The sequence below is a fragment of the Hoplias malabaricus genome, chromosome 2, assembly GCF_029633855.1.
Source record: "Hoplias malabaricus isolate fHopMal1 chromosome 2, fHopMal1.hap1, whole genome shotgun sequence".
Classification (NCBI taxonomy): Eukaryota; Metazoa; Chordata; class Actinopteri; order Characiformes; family Erythrinidae; genus Hoplias; species Hoplias malabaricus.
In genome coordinates this window covers 44,615,143-44,634,573 of record NC_089801.1, presented here as the reverse complement: position 1 = coordinate 44,634,573, position 19,431 = coordinate 44,615,143, and the positions used below count along the sequence as shown (strand labels likewise).

Sequence of the window (19,431 nt, the reverse complement as noted above, 5' to 3'; positions counted from 1 at the left end):
GAGGTTAGGAGGAAGAGTAGGGGACAACAGAGTGGGCTAGAGCATTTTTAGGGATTCTTTTAATACCTTGTTTAGGACATTAAGGAGATGTCTGGGAGTTTGAAGGTTGGAGAAAGGATTTAGAAGAGCATTTTTCATAGTGTGCATTCCAATAAAGAAGTCACAAAAGGACTGAAGCTGCCAGCAGAAATTCTGCCAGTGGGCATCATAGACTGTGAATGGATGTTAACGCAGTTAACTGAGATACAAGAGGTGGTGCAGTGTACTAAAGCTTGTTTGGCAGCAGGGCATAATGGGGTACCATATTGTGTGTGTGTGTATATATAAAAGTGCACCCGCTGCCTTGAAGTTTCTGTGCTTGATGTACTGTACAAAGTTCACTGAACACACATAAATTGGGCCAGTAGGGATTAGTATAACCTCAGTCACCAGGGAGTCCAGTGTGAATTTACGCGTATCAGTGGAATATAGGACTATGGTGTGTATGTTCTTTAGGTAGAGTATAGAGTCCCGGTAGCACTAAACGTGCATTAAAGGTGCTTGTGGGGCTAGGTACATCCTTAGTCACCAGGGAGGATGATGTGGTTAAAAGGCTGATAATTTGTTTAAAAAAAAACTTGGAGGGGTGGGACATAAGACATACTTGTTGAGAACTCCAGAGGTGTTATTGGTTTAATTAAGCAAAACACTGAATAAAGAGAGGTGCCTACCTGCTGACCCCTGTAGTGGAGTATGGACCGAAGATAGATATGGAAAGAATATAAATGAAGAAATGAAAAGTTTTAATTAAAACTTTTCCATTCTGAAAAGGACCTTTCATCTGGTCCCGAAGTCAGCATTCCACGAACCGCAGGGGGCAAAGGCCTTGCAGCCCCCACACACACGCACCCACCTAAGAACACTTTCAAGTGACACATGGCCAGGAACTGTCGAGATAACCGATTTTTATAATGCTTTTAAGAGACAGGAACCTCAAACAAAACGAAGGGTTATAATCCCCTTTATGACGAAGTGGCACCTCAATGTCTCTCATTATCTCCCACGGGAATCAGCAGATGTTTAGAAGGGGTGACCTCGAGTTGAACCCCATTAACTCATCTACACGACAACCTACACATGGACCAACAGCGACCCCAAATGGATACTGGCGAAACTACGCCTCGCGCGGAGTCGCCTAAAACAATAGCGGAAAATAGTCAAATTCTGATTAAATGTGTATAAACAAATGTATTAATGCCACTTTCTGTGTCCTCAGATGAATGCCCACCTTCTAATGAAATGTTGTATATTGTCGATTGTTTCTATCATGAAAAGAAGTTCTGTCTCTGAATAGAGAAAACGGATTAATGTTCTTTTCCAGCGTATCATCATGAATTGGACGTAAACAACGTACTCAAGATGGGATCTTATGTGGATGTTTGATGCTAACAGTCCAGTGTACTCATTGTTATATGTTGATAACATGTATAAGAAATTTCGATACGCGAAATCTATATTCTTTCTGTGTAAATCACTGATTCAAACCCCCTCCTACTCTCTCCCTCTCGTGAGGGTCACGTGAGGCTGAACTTGTGCCCAATCAGGAAAGGACGCCTCCCGTTAGGGCGTGATCGCGCTGACTTTGAAAAACAGCAGCTCGACTGCTCGCACTTCAGTTACGAGAGCTCGACAGCAGTCCCGAGAGCTCGACAGAAGTAACGGTCCACGAAAGAAAGCGGAGAAGACGACAAACAGCAAGAAAATCCGAGAAACTTTGAAACAACAAAGAGACGCTTCTTCTTCCCGCTGACAAACAAAGGAAAACCTCATAGACTTCATCAAAGCTTCCAGGAGACGTCTTGAATTAGCTCATAGTATGAAGTTTTAATAACGCGTCGAATGACTCGAATATCTTCTTTTCTTTTAATCGTGTTTATGTCTTATAGCCCAATCTAAGTTTAATCTCACGACCGATCAAAGCAGGTGAACTTATTCGTGGCCAGAGTAAGAAAAACACCGCCGAGATACCAGAAAGTTGTAGAATAAGTAAGTTTATTGAATCGATTTTCAGTTCTGGATCCACAGTAACCAGCGAAACTTTGGTCCAAACGTCCATATAGTTGGACACTCCTACTCACGACACTGAGCCAGAGGATCCTGCCGCCGGCGTCATCACGCTCCGAGTACGCCAAGGCGACTCAACCGACGAAGAAACCTCCACGCTGACTCAGCCTGGAAACTTCCGAGACCGCGAAATCAAACAAGACGCCATCACTCCCAGGACCTCAGAGAGCCTCTGTACGCAACGTGTGGAGAAAATCGATGAAAAGTAAGCTAAACTTACGCATATCCAGAGCTGAAAAATTGAATTAAGTTTCTTGATACATTTTATATTAATTAAACCTCAGTTAGCAACACTTTAATCACAAGCCAGCAGTGCCTAGCCCACCTTAAGGTCAAAATCGGTTTTCCCTGCGGTGATACCGTGAGATTACAAGGCTACGCTATGTTAATTAAATATCTTCTCTTTATTAATAAAACTCTCATTATTTGAAATCACAGTGTTTGCAATTTGTTCATTATTTTCCTGAAAATCCTGACGTACTCATTTACCATGATTATTATTCATTCTCAAACTAATTATTAATGTTTTAATTGCCTAAGCCAATTATAAACTTTAATTAATATCATTAAGTCAAATATCAGAGATCAGAGGAGTTTGAATAAGGTCAACGCTATAAACACAAATTATAAATATATATATTAAATATTTATTCACAAAGGTATCGTGACGTGTGATTAAAACCTAACATACGCTACATATACCAATAAAATTATTTTATTTTGGCGCCCACGCGAGGCCAGGAAAAAGGCTTTTAATGCACAAACTGCAAAACACTGAAACAATCTCAGCTTGGGTTTATTAAATACTTTCCGCTGTTTGTGTTGCTGAATAACGATTGAGATTCAAAGCTTGATGTGGGCAATTTCATCTTGTGTTTGTTACTTTTGAAAAACTGTTGTGGTATATTCCGGTTAGAAAATAAGCTTGGTTGTTTTTGAAAGAGCGCGGCACTGCGCCATTTTGCATGCATTAAATTGAGGCCTGGGCACCTCTAAACTGCGCGAAACTCCGCTTTTAAGACTTTGCCGTCGGATTCGACCTCCCGCCGCATTGTAACTTGCTTGTCGCCCTCTGGTGTCCCAGTCTGGTATTACAATTTAAGTTCAACTTAAATACTGAAGCTTGCTGTTGCCATTCAGACTTACCTTCAGTACCCTCTAGTGGAGAAACTTGCTATCGCAATTGAAATTGTCAACCAGTTCACACTGATAAGACCTGGTATTATAGCTCTAGTGGCTGTCTCTAAACTCTGCACATCTGAATAATTACAAGTAAAGGCTTGGAAGCATAACAAGTTGATACAACTATAGCAGACAGTGTGCAGTAATTAGAGATTGACACTCTAACTTGATACCAGATCACAAACGCAGTTAAAAGAGAGAGTCTTTTAAGTTAGCTGTTCTTATTAATTCTTTAATTCGGAAAATACTTTTACTTTCCTAATTCCTTAATTGGAAATTATATCTAGTAATAAATCTTACTTAATTTTAAGATTCTTTAATCCAAATTTTTCGACAATTCTTTAATCCAAAATTTTTAATAATTTCAATTATTGAAACATTTTTTTTTTGAATAGTGTTCTCTCCTCTTTTGCTCACTTGCATATAGCAACTGTCATTCCACCCTCTCCTACTAACAGACTTCCCTTAGAGATTCACAAGTGAACTCTAACACCATACATACTAGCAGTTACTCTTAGAGCACTCGGTACAGGTGAAGTTAGTTCGATTTAGTTAGGAAAGGGATTAACAGAATTAATCCGAACTAAATAGAAGTAAGTTACACCTCGCAGTTAAAACACAGCTAACATGGCAGAAGGAACCTTTCCCTCTGAAGTATATGTAGAAGGTTTGTGGGATGAGGCATTCTCTGTTCTGACCAACATCACCAATGATGTGATGCCTGGACTCGCAGAGACGGTGCAGAAAGCCTCACAGGCCCATCGTGACCACATGGTGGCTAAGTGGGTAGAGAACCACTTAACCGACATCCTCAAGGGCAAGCCCTGAACTGAGGCATTAGGTCAAATAGCCCTCCTCGCTGTAGTACAGCTCAGAGCCAGCGAACGTGAGCTCGAGGTATCACAGCGACAACAGGCAAAGGTAGAGGCAGAGTTAAGTCAACTTCAAAGCGAAATAGCTGAAGGGAACACACTACCCCAGGTCACACCTGATGTGCCACCTAGTGCCGCTACAGAAAGACAAGGCCAGCAGGAAGATAGTGAGGATCAGGAACCAGACTCAGGGACCGTAACCTTTAGAGCTGCTGCAGCACCTCCTCTGGTATCAACGGGTATTTCACCTTCCCCTGTGTCTCCTGTCAGCCGTCCCTTACACCGCCCTGCTAGACCCAGAACACTGCAACCCAGTGTCTGGTCCCCTCAACCTTCACCCTCTCACGGTCCCTCATACAAGGACCTAGATAAAATCGCGCGTAATATAACCCGCTTTGATCCCAAACCCGACGGTTCTAATGATATCTTTTCCTACCTAAAAGATATTGACTTCTACCTCCAAAGGTTCCCCGGGATCACCATAGATGACAGACTATATGTGATTAAACTGACCTCCAACCGAGACGTCAGTAACTTCATTGAACGTCAGCCAGACTATGTAAAAGCGCAATATGATGTGCTGTGCCAAGCATTGGAGGAAGAATTCTCCAATCACCTGTCACAGACCGAACTGGCCGCTGCTTTGAACATAAAACAGCAACGCCAGGAATCCCCTCAGCAATATTATAACCGACTCAGACAGGCGTACTTCGGACTTAGAAATGACTCCGGAATGGAGGAAGAGTTAAATTTCAAATCACTATTTATCCAAAACCTCCATCCCCACACCAGTCATCAGTTGGGAGTCTCAGCTTGCCCTCGCACCCTGTCTAGCAGGCAGCTGCGTGATTTAGCACTCAGAGGTTTCCTAAAATCCCAACAAATTCCCAACAGGCGGTCCGAAACACCCCAAGTCTTCAATGTCGACTCCAACTCCCCACATTTAGAGTTAGAAGGTGCCACCCAGGCCAAGCCACCAAGATCCGCCCTGGACCCTTCCTCCACTCCGTGGACTAGTGAGGGCCCGAAACCTCATCCGCCCTCACACCAATACAAGCGATACCCTCCTCGCAGGCCAGACAGAAATCACGACAAAGATTTCTGGAACCCTTGGGACAGGGCTGGGTATGGTCGTGACTATTACCCTGCAGAAAACCGCGGTGCGGGCCGTGGAAAACCATCACATCCCCATAAGGGATATGAGCGAACAGCTCAGAACCAGCTTTCTGATTCTAATAGAGAAAAGAAAGAGAAATACTGGTATCAAAATAAAGAAAATCACACCAAAGACAAGCTTAAAGGCAAGGAATTCAGCTCTAAGGAGTTAGAGGACATCTGCCGAATGCTTGCAATAATTTGCAAAGAGAAAAAGAAAAAGCCTGATGTTCTTTCTATCACCTCCGTGCGGTCTAACCCAAAGCCATCCTCTAACACCCCAGAAATGTTAGAAAGTTATGTAGGAGAAGTGACAAGCGAAGCTCCGTATTCTAGCACACCGTGCAATCTCCTCGTGACCCAAACAAACACCGAAGACCCAATGATACAGGGGGGTGACTCGCAACTACCCTCCAGTGCGGTTTTGGTTGGTCAGTTAGATGGTAAAGAAGGTTTAACGCCAAATGACCCTTCAGTCATTGAAGGCGACACACCCGTCCGACAATTTATGGGACACTTAACTGAGAAATTCTATTTGTCCACCATTGTGGAGAGAAGGCTAGTACATGAGGCCCTGTTGGACACTGCATCAGATGTCACGCTCATGTCTTCCGCCTTGTTCCACCAGGTTCGAGCCATTGCGCGGCGTGAAAATCGCGAGATACAGCTCCAAAACTGTTCTCTTAAAATTCAGCCGTATTCACATGCAGGCCTCACTATCCAATCTATGGCACTAATACACTTAGCCATCGGACCAATGACTTTAGTGCATCCAGTCCATGTGTCTCCTCTCGAAACAATTCCCTTCCTCATTGGCAAAGATCTCCTTAATCGCTTCGAACCACTGATTGACTTCAAAAGGTCAAAGATCTGGGCACAAGTGCGTGAGCCTTTACCCATCTGCACCCCACGCCACCGGGAAGCTCAGTGTTGCCGTCTCGAAATCCGGCCTGAATCAATAGGAGATCCACCAAGTCAGATCCCTCACTTCGAGGAAGAGGAAACTGAGCCCATGGCGACCACACCAGAGACAGCAGTCTCTCCCTGGCCCCCTAGTGCCATGTTAGAACAACGGAACACATTCCTGTGCACTTTCACACAGCCGTCCACAACAGACGCTCCCGGCCTTCCTATCGTGAATGGTCTCACAATGCAGGACTATCATGTGGACAATGCAGTTCTGGCTCTGTGGACTGACAAGTCCGCTATAAGCCAAACCCTCTTTAACGCTCTGCGCTTCACTCAACCAAATATTCCTTGGTGAGCAGTCCTTGTTGTTTCCCTCTTAACCCGACATCAAAAGTGATGTCACCCACTGACGGAATCTGCGCTTTAACTGTCCAGTGGAACAAAAGGGTAATCACCCATTATTTCTTAGTCGTCCCTGACTTGCCGCACGATGCTTATATTGGAAGTGACTTCTTGGTGCGCCTCGACGTCCACGTAGACACCCTCAATAGTGTACTGTGGTCTTTGACTGATGTTCCAACAGAAACCTGGTCCTCCGATCTCAGCAACCTAGGCTCAGGACAAACTATTCCCGAGGTATGTCAGGTCACCAACTAAGGTTCACTTGTGGTACCTGCGAACACCGCAAATGTACCCATCTGCTTAGTCATGCGACCTGGCCAACACTTAAGCCACGCGCATGCACTTTTCCAACCATCACCTCAGTTCTTTGAACTAGGCCTCACCCTCGAAGCCACACCTTTGGTGGAAACACGAGCAAGATCCACCTATCTATTCGTACGGAACGAAACCACTCAACCCTTGACGATCCCTCACTCATCCCCTCTGGGTTGGTTAGTCAGTACGAAATTCCATGACTTCGAGTTGCGAATTCCGATCATAGGACCAATGCCTGAATCCCTTCTCCTTGATCATCCAGAATCAAAGGTGTTCTACACTCATCCGACACGAGCTGTTGCTCTCTTCTCAGCTCTGGACATGAGTAACGACGCCATTTGCAGGATAGATCTCGCTGACGACAATCAAATGACAGTCACGGTTCTCTCTTTAGATTCATTCCCGGAATCCTCCCAGGAACCATCTCTTCTTCCCGAAGCGGGAGAAAACACTTCAAATCCACGTACTTCGAAAGATCTGACTCCGAATTCCGTATCCAAGTCGAACAAGTTCTAAAGGAGGCCGATGCCCTCCAAAGCAAAGAAGAACGTGAGAAACTCTGTGAAGTGCTCCTTAAATATCAGAAATCTTTTGCCCAAGATTCAACGGACTGTGGTCTCACTGATATTCATTCAGTGCGCATTCCCACTCGTCCAGGAGCACCACCCACGTTTGTCCGCCAATACAAAATTCCGTTGGCATCCTATGAACCGGTACAAGAAATCATTGATGACCTGCTGGAAAAGGGCATAATTCGACCCTGCAACAGCACATATTCGGCACCATTATGGCCCGTCATAAAACCAAATGGTAAATGGTGCTTAACCATCGACTATCGGAAACTAAATCAACAGGTTCCCTTGTCTCGATGGCCGATGACACAATTGGAGCAAGAACTCCCCTCAGTCCGAAACGCTAAATACTTTTCCACCATCGATGTAGCCTCTGGCTTCTGGACCATCCCGGTGCAAGCAGAAGACCAACACAAGCTCGCTTTCACTTTCGCAAACCGACAGTACACATTCACTCGGTGCCCTTTTGGATATGCCAACTCACCCGTGGAGTTTAATATTTTCTTAAACATAGCATGCCCTGATGCCCGCGAGCGAGGCACCCTTATATATGTGGACGACATGCGTAACCACTCCCTACAGGCACACATTGACGAGATTGATCATGTTCTTGACCAGCTTACAACAGCAGGTGCAACAATATCACTCTCCAAATGTCAGTGGTGCAGAACAAAAGTGAATTACGTCGGCCTGCTCGTAAGCACTGATGGTGTTAAACCTCGCAGCACCCACCAATCTTAAGGAACTCCGCAGTTTCTTAGGAGTATGCAACTACTCACGACAATTCATAGAGAACTATGCGGACCTAGCTCGTCCACTTTATGACCTCCTGAAAAAGGATACTCTGTTCACCTGGGGCGAAGCCCAGGAACACGCCATGCAGGCACTGAAATCTAAACTGTGCACGGCTCCATGCCTTACCTATCCTGACAGTAGCAAAGAATTCTACCTAGAAGTAGGGTTCTCGGACCACTGTCTCAGCTCCGGTCTGTATCAATTACACGACAGAGACAAACGTGTCACAGCCTACGCTAGTAAAACTATGCTGGCTGCCGAAAACAAATACAGTGACTGCAAAAAAGCACTACTAGCAACAGTGTGGGCAGTCAAACATTTCTCCAACTACCTAGGTGGTCAGAAAGTGGTTGTTGAAACTCATCATCAGCCAGTCACTTTCCTAAACAGCCAACGAATTCGAGAGGGTGTAGTAACTAACGCTCGAGTAGCATCCTGGCTAATGGCTCTCCAAAGCTTTGACTTAGAGGTACGTTACGCGCAAAACTACAAGAGCCCCCTAGGCACAGGCCTTGCTTCCTGCAGGCGATGCGAAGGAAACATTCCTTCCCAAGTGCCACAAACTCCAGAAACCCTCTTACCCACCGTGGCTAACCACCACTATTTCAATCCTAACACATGCAAAGATCTTGTCACTGCGTATGTAGATGGTTGTTCATTCCGCCGAGAACACACCCTGATGGCAGGGGTGGGTATTATCGGAATAAAAGGATGGCCTCACGAACCCCTAAGTTTCAAATTGGGTGCTCAGTCCTCCCAATATGCTGAAATAGCAGGAATTCTCATCACAATCCAGTCTGCGGTCCAGAAAAGCATAAAAACGTTGGTGATCTGCACGGACTCCAACTACGCGCACATAAGCTTCACATGCAACTTGAGACTGTGGAAAACCAACAACTACACCACGTCAAACAAAAAGCCAGTTAAACACAAAGAGCTTTTCGCGGCATGCGAACACTTGGTAGACACACATGACCTGCAGATCTACTGGAAGAAAGTGAAGGGTCACTCCCGAGTCCCGGGAGATGACAAAGAATTCAATGACCAAGCAGATAGCTTAGCCAAACAAGGGGCCCGCGAAGGCACATCGTGGACATTCGATCCCTCCCTTTATCCAAACCCACCCGACATCGAAGTCCTAGCTGTCACACGGTCTCGAACTGTAACGAAGGCGTCGTCTGACAATGCTAAACCTACCATTGTCTCTATTAACCCTGCTTTTTCGGACGCTGACTTAGTTACTCTCCAAGCTCGAGACCCATCCATTTCTAAAATGCTTAGCCATGTCTCCGACCCATCTACATATCCCATCACAGCACAGGATCTTGACACCATACCAGGCCTTAAAGATCTATACGGCGCCAGAGCGTCCCTCTAAGTCGTCAAAGGCTTGCTAGTTTATGCCACTAACTCGCACACTTCACCTACGTTCGTGGTTCCTCAGTGCCACAGGGGGGTGGTGCTGACGCACGCCCATGACTCCCCATCTGCGGGACACAAAGGGGTCAAAGCAACACACCATGCGCTCCGGCAGGTGGCATATTGGCCCCACATGGTAAAAGATGTGGCTGACTACATTAAAGGCTGTCTGGTATGTTGCCAATTTCAACCCTCGAATCCTCTTCATAGAGCCCCCTTGCAAAAGAAAGGAGTATCCTTCCCTTGGTCAAACCTCCAGATAGACTGGGTTGGACCACTCACTCGAACAGTAAGAGGTAACAAGTACTTCCTCACAGTCACGTGTGCATTCACTAAATGGGTAGAATGCCTCCCCGCACCGAATGACACAGCGCTAACCACTGCATACTTACTGATGAACCATGTCTTCTCACGGTTTGGCCCAGCCGTGTCGACTCTGACAGAGGGACACATTTCACAGCTGAGGTCATGCAGCAGTTCTGGCAACTCTTAGGAGTAAAAGCCAGCCTTCACATTAGCTACCATCCTCAAAGCTCAGGTCAGGTAGAGCGAGCCAACCAAACTGTTGTTAGCATACTGAGAAAGTACGTAGCAGCAAACCAACGAGACTGGGATGTCAAACTTCCCCTCGTACTGATGGCCATACGGGCGACCCCACACGACGCGGTCGGGGTCTCACCCTTTGAGTTGATGACAGGGAGACAAATGACTCTGCCTCTACATCTGTTATATCAGCCAGGTGAAGCTAGCGTAGCCATAGCCTACACCACTCATCAGTATATGGAGGATCTGCAGAAACACCTCAAAGCCACTTCGCCCAGCAGAAACTGGAAAAAAGTGCAGAAGGTCGCAAAGCATACTATGATCACAAAGCATCCCACGACGAACTCCAAATAGGGGACAAAGTATGGTACTACATCTTTGTCCAACCTGTTGGAAGGTCGCGAAAAACAGGGGGGAATTTGGGCCGCAAATTCCTACCCCGATGGTCCGGTCCCTATAAGATAACAGACAAACTGTCCCCCGTTGTTTACAGGATCAAAATAAACAAAGCTCGGGGCAGTACTGAACTCAAATGGGTCCACCGCAACCAAATCCGACCACACACAACCCCCATGGGACTTGTAGGGGATACTAACGCTTGTGTTAGATCGTAAACGACAGAACCAAAGGCAGGAAGGGTGTTAGTTAACAAACAACTACAACCTTCTACTCACACCTTAGTTCTCCTATCCCTTTTCTCTTTTTCTCTCACTCTTTAGCAGGCAACGAGCTTCTAACCAGACTGAGGAAACTCAGGGTGCAAGACCCTAGTCCCTCATCGTCAATTATTATAGAGTGTTTACCCTAGGAAACTTTTATCAAAAGGGGGGTATCGTGAAAAATTTTATAATTTGTCTAAACGACTCGCCGTAAATACCCTAAATCTAACCATGAGCATCTCTTCCGGTAGGATGGCCCCGCTGCTCATTCTCCTGATCGTCGGCTCCCTAGGAACCGCCGTGCTCCCTGAAGTGATTGAACCGGGTCCTGACTCAGGAATAATACTGAAAGACCAGCCGGGACTGCTAATCACTAATTGCCGCCTCCATACCCAGAGAGTATTTGTACAGTTGAATCCCGCCGAAGCGTGTAGCAAAAACCTACCGATAACCACTCTGCAGACTGGCCGGAATGGAGTTAGATGGACTGAGGAAGCTATCAGTCATGCTGAAGCCGATGTAACTCACATGCTCCGCCAGCTACAAAAGTTCACCGTAACGCAATCAGAACTAAATGGTTTTAATAAACGACCTAAACGCTTCATAGGCGGATTGCTAATGGCAGCTGCAACTGTGGGATCACTACTGAGTCTCGGAACGTCCGCCGTCAATGCCGTCAATGTAGCCACTGTTAAACGTCAAGTAAGGGAATTGCAAGCGGAAATTCCGAACATTAAAACCCAATTAGACAAACAGCAGCAGCACCTGCAAACAATTGGGCAAACCCTACATGGCACCGTCGTAGTGCTCAACGCTCACAGTGTCGCCTTGAACAAAACGCTCCAGACAGTTAACTCTATGCTTTCAGTAGTACAACTTGACCTTGCCCACATCCAGCTTGTGAATATGTTATTGTCTGATATGCTACAAGAAATCAGCTCCTCTGTAGATAGCCTAGCCATGGGGAGAATTCCTCCCTACCTGGTGCCTCTATCCTTAGTACAAGATATTTTATCTACAGCAACTCGAGAAGTAGTTACTGACCTCCAGGCCCACCTAGCCTATACCTTAGGTAGCGCCATCCCAATTTATCCTCAAGACCGAGAATTAGCATTCATTATTAACCTTCCCATAATGGCGCCTGAAAACATATACCGTTTGAAAGATGTTGTCAACGTTGGCTTCTGGCAAGATTCTGCCTATGTTCGTGTGAAAACAACATCTCTTGTAGCATACCAAGACGATAACCCTGACCTATATCTGGTACCCAATTTGCTTATGTGCACACTCACTAAAGACATTCACTACTTGTGCCCTAGCAAACCTTTCATTCGTGACAGCACAAATGGGATCTGTGGCCTTAAGCCTATGATGAGTAATACTCAATGCCCGGTAGTCGTCACACCCCGACGTTTGGTAACCAGTACTCAAGCTGAAATTGTTGGAAATCGTTGGTTGGTTAACACCCCCTTTAGAGAGGCCCTACTAACCTATGATCAACATGACACCTCAGAAAGGGTACTCCTTCCTAGCCGAACCTTCTGGGTAGACGTCCCCGTAAACGCAATCTTACATGTAGGAGACCTGGCCCTGTATCATCTAAACCCTGACCAATATGAGAGCGACATAGAAATCTCAGAGTTCTTCTCCAAACACACCATCGAGCTAGATACTAAAACACTAACTCGCCTAGAATATGAGGGAACCCAAGTCATTGATCTAACCCCCATAGATAACACTCTTAGAGAACTGTCGTCTCAACCCCTATGGCCAGTTCCGCCTGTCACCTATGCATGGTCCACTCCGGACACCTTACTAGTTACCCTGGTAGGATTAGGATATCTTCTGACCTTTGGTATAGCTTGGTTCTATTTCAAACGCACTCGAGCCCTCCAGAGCAGGTTAGAAACTTGGTCTAATAAAATGGTCAAATTCGGTAGACATAAAAGGGCCCAGAGATGTGAACCCCCAAGTTTTAGATATGAAGCCGAAGGCCATGTCAAAGAATCAGCTCTCGAGGTTGCGTTTGAACAAGACCTACCCCTAAATAACTAGAATCCCTTCAGCATGCAAACATACACATTCCATATACACCCATACACTAATAGGAATACATCAGCTCTGGAAATGTGTTTGAATATGCTTGCTGATCTCACCTTCCTCCACAGCAAAAGTTCTTTCCAGCTCCATGATCCCTGCCGAACCATAAAACTGAAAAGAAAGGGGGGAATGTAGTGGAGTATGGACCGAAGATAGATATGGACAGAATATAAATGAAGAAATGAAAAGTTTTAATTAAAACTTTTCCATTCTGAAGAGGACCTTTCATCTGGTCCCGAAGTCAGCATTCCACGAACCGCAGGGGGCAAAGGCCTTGCAGCCCCCACACACATGCACCCACCTAAGAACACTTTCAAGTGACACATGGCCAGGAACTGTCGAGATAACCGATTTTTATAATGCTTTTAAGAGACAGGAACCTCAAACAAAAGGAAGGGTTATAATCCCGTTTATGACGAAGTGGCACCTCAATGTCTCTCGTTATCTCCCACGGGAATCAGCAGATGTTTAGAAGGGGTGACCTCGAGTTGAACCCCATTGACTCATCTACACGACAACCTACACATGGACCAACAGCGACCCCAAATGGATACTGGCGAAACTACGCCTCGTGTGGAGTCGCCTAAAACAATAGCGGAAAATAGTCAAATTCTGATTAAATGTGTATAAACAAATGTATTAATGCCACTTTCTGTGTCCTCAGATGAATGCCCACCTTCTAATGAAATGTTGTATATTGTCGATTGTTTCTATCATGAAAAGAAGTTCTGTCTCTGAATAGAGAAAACGGATTAATGTTCTTTTCCAGCGTATCATCATGAATTGGATGTAAACAACGTACTCAAGATGGGATCTTATGTGGATGTTTGATGCTAACAGTCCAGTGTACTCATTGTTATATGTTGATAACATGTATAAGAAATTTCGATACGCGAAATCTATATTCTTTCTGTGTAAATCACTGATTCAAACCCCCTCCTACTCTCTCCCCCTCGTGAGGGTCACGTGAGGCTGAACTTGTGCCCAATCAGGAAAGGATGCCTCCCGTTAGGGCGTGATCGCGCTGACTTTGAAAAACAGCAGCTCGACTGCTCGCACTTCAGTTACGAGAGCTCGACAGCAGTCCCGAGAGCTCGACAGAAGTAACGGTCCACGAAAGAAAGCGGAGAAGACGACAAACAGCAAGAAAATCCGAGAAACTTTGAAACAACAAAGAGACGCTCCTTCTTCCCTCCGACAAACAAAGGAAAACCTCATAGACTTCATCAAAGCTTCCAGGAGACGTCTTGAATTAGCTCATAGTATGAAGTTTTAATAACGCGTCGAATGACTTGAATATCTTCTTTTCTTTCAGCCTCTGGACTGGACATAGTGCTGGACTAAGAACAGTGTCCTGTGACCACTGGAAGAAAAAAATGCAGAGCATTTAGACTACAATCTGTAATTTTAAAACTACAAAGTGCTTCTGTATGGTCAATGGAGCTATTTGGCTAATTGATGGAGTTTCACTGATTTCTACTGATTTCTCTTTACAAGTCACTACAACATCCATCCATCCATCCATTATCTGTAACCGCTTATCCAACTTAGGGTCGCGGGGGGTCCAGAGCCTACCTGGAATCATCGGGCGCAAGGCGGGAATACACCCTGGAGGGGACGCCAGTCCTTCACAGGGCATCACTACAACATGTTTTGTAAATGTGTCTGTATGTGTTGGCGTAGACGAAATAAAAGAGATTTATGGTGATGTCATCAGCGCTGACCAGAACTCACCTGGAGGAACAGGTACAACTTGTAATGGAACAACACTGTAATCTCCAACATGAACACAGTCACTGATGATACTGGGGCTGATTTAATGTCCTCTGTCTCTACATTTGGACAGAAGACATGACAGAGAACTATGATGATGCTGTTCCCACTGGACCAAGCTCCAACATTATGACAAGTAATGTTTTCTTCATGTGGATAAATAATGTTCAACTGAAGCTTCAACACAGTCCCAATGTCAGCTCTGTTTCTTCTTGTTCTCATTGATCTCCATGTTGGTGCAGTGGACAGAAAAGTGCTATGATGATGTGGTCACTGCTGGACAGGGTGGTGGAGGCGAAAAAGGTGAGTGTCTGATCTTGTTGTGGACATTTCAGATAAATGTGAGTGTGGAGGGTGGAGGAACTGATTTAAATGAAGGGCACAGGAAACTTGTTGAAAATATCTTTACATGATCTACAGCAGGGCTGCCCAATCCTTGTCCTAACACTCAGCACAATTTTCGTCCAATCTTTTGGTCCTCATCTTCTCTGACCAGTCACAAGGCTGACTGACTATTCTGCCCTCAATATGTGTCGGTACAAGACTCTTGTGTAGTAAACAAGACTCACCGTATGGACTATGTATTACTCAATCTATGGATTAATAAAACTGAACCAAGAGCTAACAGATACTTAAAACATATTAGCTGGAAAACGTTAAAACATTTAAAGTCTGCTGAGTTACAAAATGCAATGCTTGGACAATACAAATACAATTTACAAGCAATCATTTCCAAGCCACAAAAAGAGCTAGAAAATGATGGTAGTCAAAATCTTGGAAAAACACTTCTGTTTTTGCAAACGCAAAGAACACCCAAATAATGAGGATGCATAACTTCATCAGCCAATCATATTAATTGGGGGGAAAAGCTCAGCGTCTTTTAAAGTTGGAACAGTATGTTTGAGGAAAAAACTACTGTTTGTATGTGGCGAAAATGGATCAGCATTTATTCAATAAGTGTTACAGATACAACAGAAACTCATTTGTAACTCGTGGAGTTTAGTTTTGTAGCACTTTTGGCCTTCATGCCTTTAGCCATCTCCCGAATTTAGAGTTAGTTTTACCTTAAGAAATCTGAAACAGCAAAAATAAGTCAATATAACTCATGGAGCAGCCTTAATCATCTGTTTCCATGATTTGGGGACCACACCTCCAAATGCAGTTTCTCTGCCATGAGCAAAGTGAGAGAAAGCCTAGAGCAGTGGGTCTCAAACTGTGGTATGTGTACCACTAGTGGTACATGAAGCAGCAGGAGGTGGTACACCAAATGAAAAATGAATTATGTACTATTTAGTTAAGGAATTTATTCATAACTGAAAATCAAAGGTTTTTATGTGTAAACAGGTGTAACAGGCTGTTTTCACCTGTAGCCTATTGAAGCACATGACTGATATTAAAATTTACCTGTTTCTTTATTTCTTTCAAAATGCTTATTGCCCATACATTTTATGTTCTCATGAATGTATAATAGTGTTTAAAACATTCAGTTCAGGCCTAGTATGTATTTGTATTCCCACTATAATTGTGTAAAACATTGCAAATATCCAGTTAAACAAAAAAGCAACAAAAGCATGCAAAAATTCACGCAAGATTTTGCCTTATGCCCCCAGAAAAGAGGAAGAACCAGGGGTGCACAAGTCTGTGGTAAAAATCATAGGTGGTACTTGGTCTAAAAAGTTTGAGAACAACTGGCCTAGAGTATGTAGAGACCCTGAATTTTATTTATTTATTTATTTATTTATTTATTTATTTAACCCACTTACTGTCACTAGGGATATGTAATCTGGCCTCTGAGTTTAGAAACAATTTCAAAAATGAGTGCTGTGCTTATAGTGACCACAGGAAGGACCTAATAACTGACATAATGAACATTTCTGTTGAAATAAAGGTATGCACTATTTCACTCCCATGACCTTAAAGAGCAGCTGAACAAACAGAGGCCAACAGCAAAAATATTGACTCCGAGTTTAATGTTTGTGTGAATGTGGAGTGGGCTCCTTTTCCTTCTGTATCATGACGTATTTCTGAGTGAAACGCAGCGTCAGAGTCTCTGTCTCTGAGCGAGCTGAGTGTCCTCACTCAGTGATAATAATGGATTGATTTTACAGACTATGAAGACGTGGAGGAGGAGCCTCAGACAGAGATGAATCATGTGACTGAGAGACCACACCCAGTGTCTTTCCTCAGGAAACTACATTCAAACCTCTTCAGATCAAAATATCATGGCAAATCTAAGCAAATTCTTAAGTGCCATAAAATATTTTGAAGCAGCTTTTTCTAAAGAGCATTTGTGTGTGTGTGTGTGTGTGTGTGTGTGTGTGTACAGTGGCAGCTTCACAGAAAACTTGTCTCTTCTAGTCTTAAATTTGCTCTTTCTTAGTTTTGTCTGGACAATAGATATACACTAATGTTCTTTAGTTCATGTATCAAATAGTTATAATTACTAATGGGAAAATATAATCTGACTAGTAATTAACCATGAAGTTGTTTGCATGTACACAAATGCTTATGTAAGATGGATTGTAGCGTGTCTTAACAAGAAATAAACTGAGATTCATCGACAGAGACTTTGTGTCTGTGAGTAATTCTGTTTCTCTGAGCTTGGAAAAAGGTGGTGGTTAAACTTCTGCATTTACGTTTTAATGGTAAAGAAAATATATAAAACCCTCTGGGGGCTCGTCTAGGATTTCTCATGTTCGGGAAGACATTTACCTGGAGCAAGAGGTGACAGGAACATTTCCTGAACACCCACATAGATGCCTTCATAGAAGGAAGTGACGCTGACCGGCCTCTGCCCGGACCTCTGAAATCAATGGACTCTGAGAACTGTGGTGAATAGGTTTGAGAATTCACCAATGTTTAGAAGTACTTAAGTATCCAAGCCGATAGATTCTTAGGGCAGGGTCTATGAACCCTTTAAAAGTGATATTCAGTATGATTCTGGGAACCAGGATGAGCATGGAGCACTTCAGGACCAAGGGCTTGTATGAAAAAGTGATAGTGGATATAGCAGTCATGTTTGCCTTTTTATGAGAAGAATCTCTACAGGAAAAATGGGTTCAGAAGTGTGGTTTCCCAAGAGGGGGCAGCCTGAATGTAGGGAGATTGAAAAAGTTAAAGGTTAGAATATCCGGAGCAGAAGAGTGATGAGGCAGTGGGTCAGCAGAAGATATAACAAGTGTAAGAAACTGAAATGATACAGGGCAGACTGGATAATGTTTATAAATTAGTGGGATGATGCACAAAATATAGAAAGGATATGAGAAATTAATAAGCCCAAGTCTACTAATGTGAATTCTGTGTTCCTCCTCTTTCTCTGTGAAAACTGAATGATTAGGGAAAGCAGGAATTAATGTGCCCTGCCCAAATTCACCTGTCCAGATTCTAAAATAAAAGAAATCGTAACCAAGAGTGCTGCACAAGACCTGGTAGCAGTTAACCCTGCCGTTCATTCTGAAGTTAATGCGATTCCAAATCTGTGCACCAATATGTTATCACATTTTTCAGTAATAGATTTAACGAGAGCATTTTCTCAGCATTTCAGTCCAACCACAAGTATATGTGGAATCACCTGATAATTCTAATGCAGCCTTGAGACTAGCTCTGAAGGAGTTTGTTTTCCTTTGGGAACCCAATGTTGCAATACAAGAATGGTTTGCTTGTGTTTTCATCTGATGAACTTGCATAAGATACTTGGGCACTTCTGTATTTTCTAGCAGAAAGAGGACATAAGATCAGCTTGCATAAGTTTAACTGGCAAAGGATGAGAAATTCAATATCATATCTACAGCTGGAAAGCTGTTGGTGCTGTTTTTCTAGCTCTAAGTTAAGCTCTTACCTAACACAACTGCCACATTGCCTCTTTCACCCACACAATGGGTAAAAAGGAATGAGTTTGTTTATACTCTCATCTTTAGAAAAGTATTATAATGAACTCTAGAAAAAGCAGATTGTGCAAACAATATGACATTTGGTGTTTAAATGATAGTAGACCTTTCTTTCCAGAGCATTTATGCCCTGACTTCACCAAGTTGACAAATGGGTATGTCATGTGTCAGTGAGAGGACTGCTGGAAGAACTACCAAGAAGTGGTTTGCAAAAGGGTTTGCTAAGAATTCCACAAAATTTTACAAGAAATGTCAAGAATAACATAAACTACTGTCAACAAATTTCACCAGGGAACATCCACTGACCCTTTTCAACATTTTCAAATAGATTTCAAAGAGCTGAACACATGTGAGGGTAAAAGTTATACTTTAGTGATCATGGACATATTTTTGAAAGTGTTTTTACCTCTGAATAGGATGTCAGTGCATGAGCTAAGGCTTTAGTGCTGCATACTACACTGACATTAGGCTGCATTGTACAGCACCCCCTCTGATAGCACTTTTCACCAAAAAACCTCTGGTTCTTTAACTGGCTCTGTTTCTGATACTTGGAATCTTGGTACTCTCCAGCGGACCGGTCACCCTCATTTCCATTAGATTAGATGGAAATAATCTGAAAAGATACATCAGAAGGGGGCAGTTTGAGGGGTGCTTGGTTTCCGCTTCGGTTTGATGAAACTCAGTGCCAGTCCCAATAGATAACTGGACAGTGAACACTTTTTTGAGGCTCTAACTCTGTTTTGGT

At 43.9% G+C, this 19,431-nt stretch overlaps 1 long non-coding RNA gene across 1 annotated transcript; it reads left to right on the top strand.

Annotated features, from left to right (window-relative positions):
• Nucleotides 1-14,829: 14,829 nt before the first annotated feature.
• LOC136686224 (uncharacterized) lies at nucleotides 14,830-17,319 on the top strand. Its single transcript, XR_010800292.1, has 3 exons — nucleotides 14,830-14,935; nucleotides 15,042-15,102; nucleotides 16,908-17,319. It is a non-coding gene; the product is annotated as an uncharacterized lncRNA (long non-coding RNA).
• Nucleotides 17,320-19,431: the final 2,112 nt, after the last annotated feature.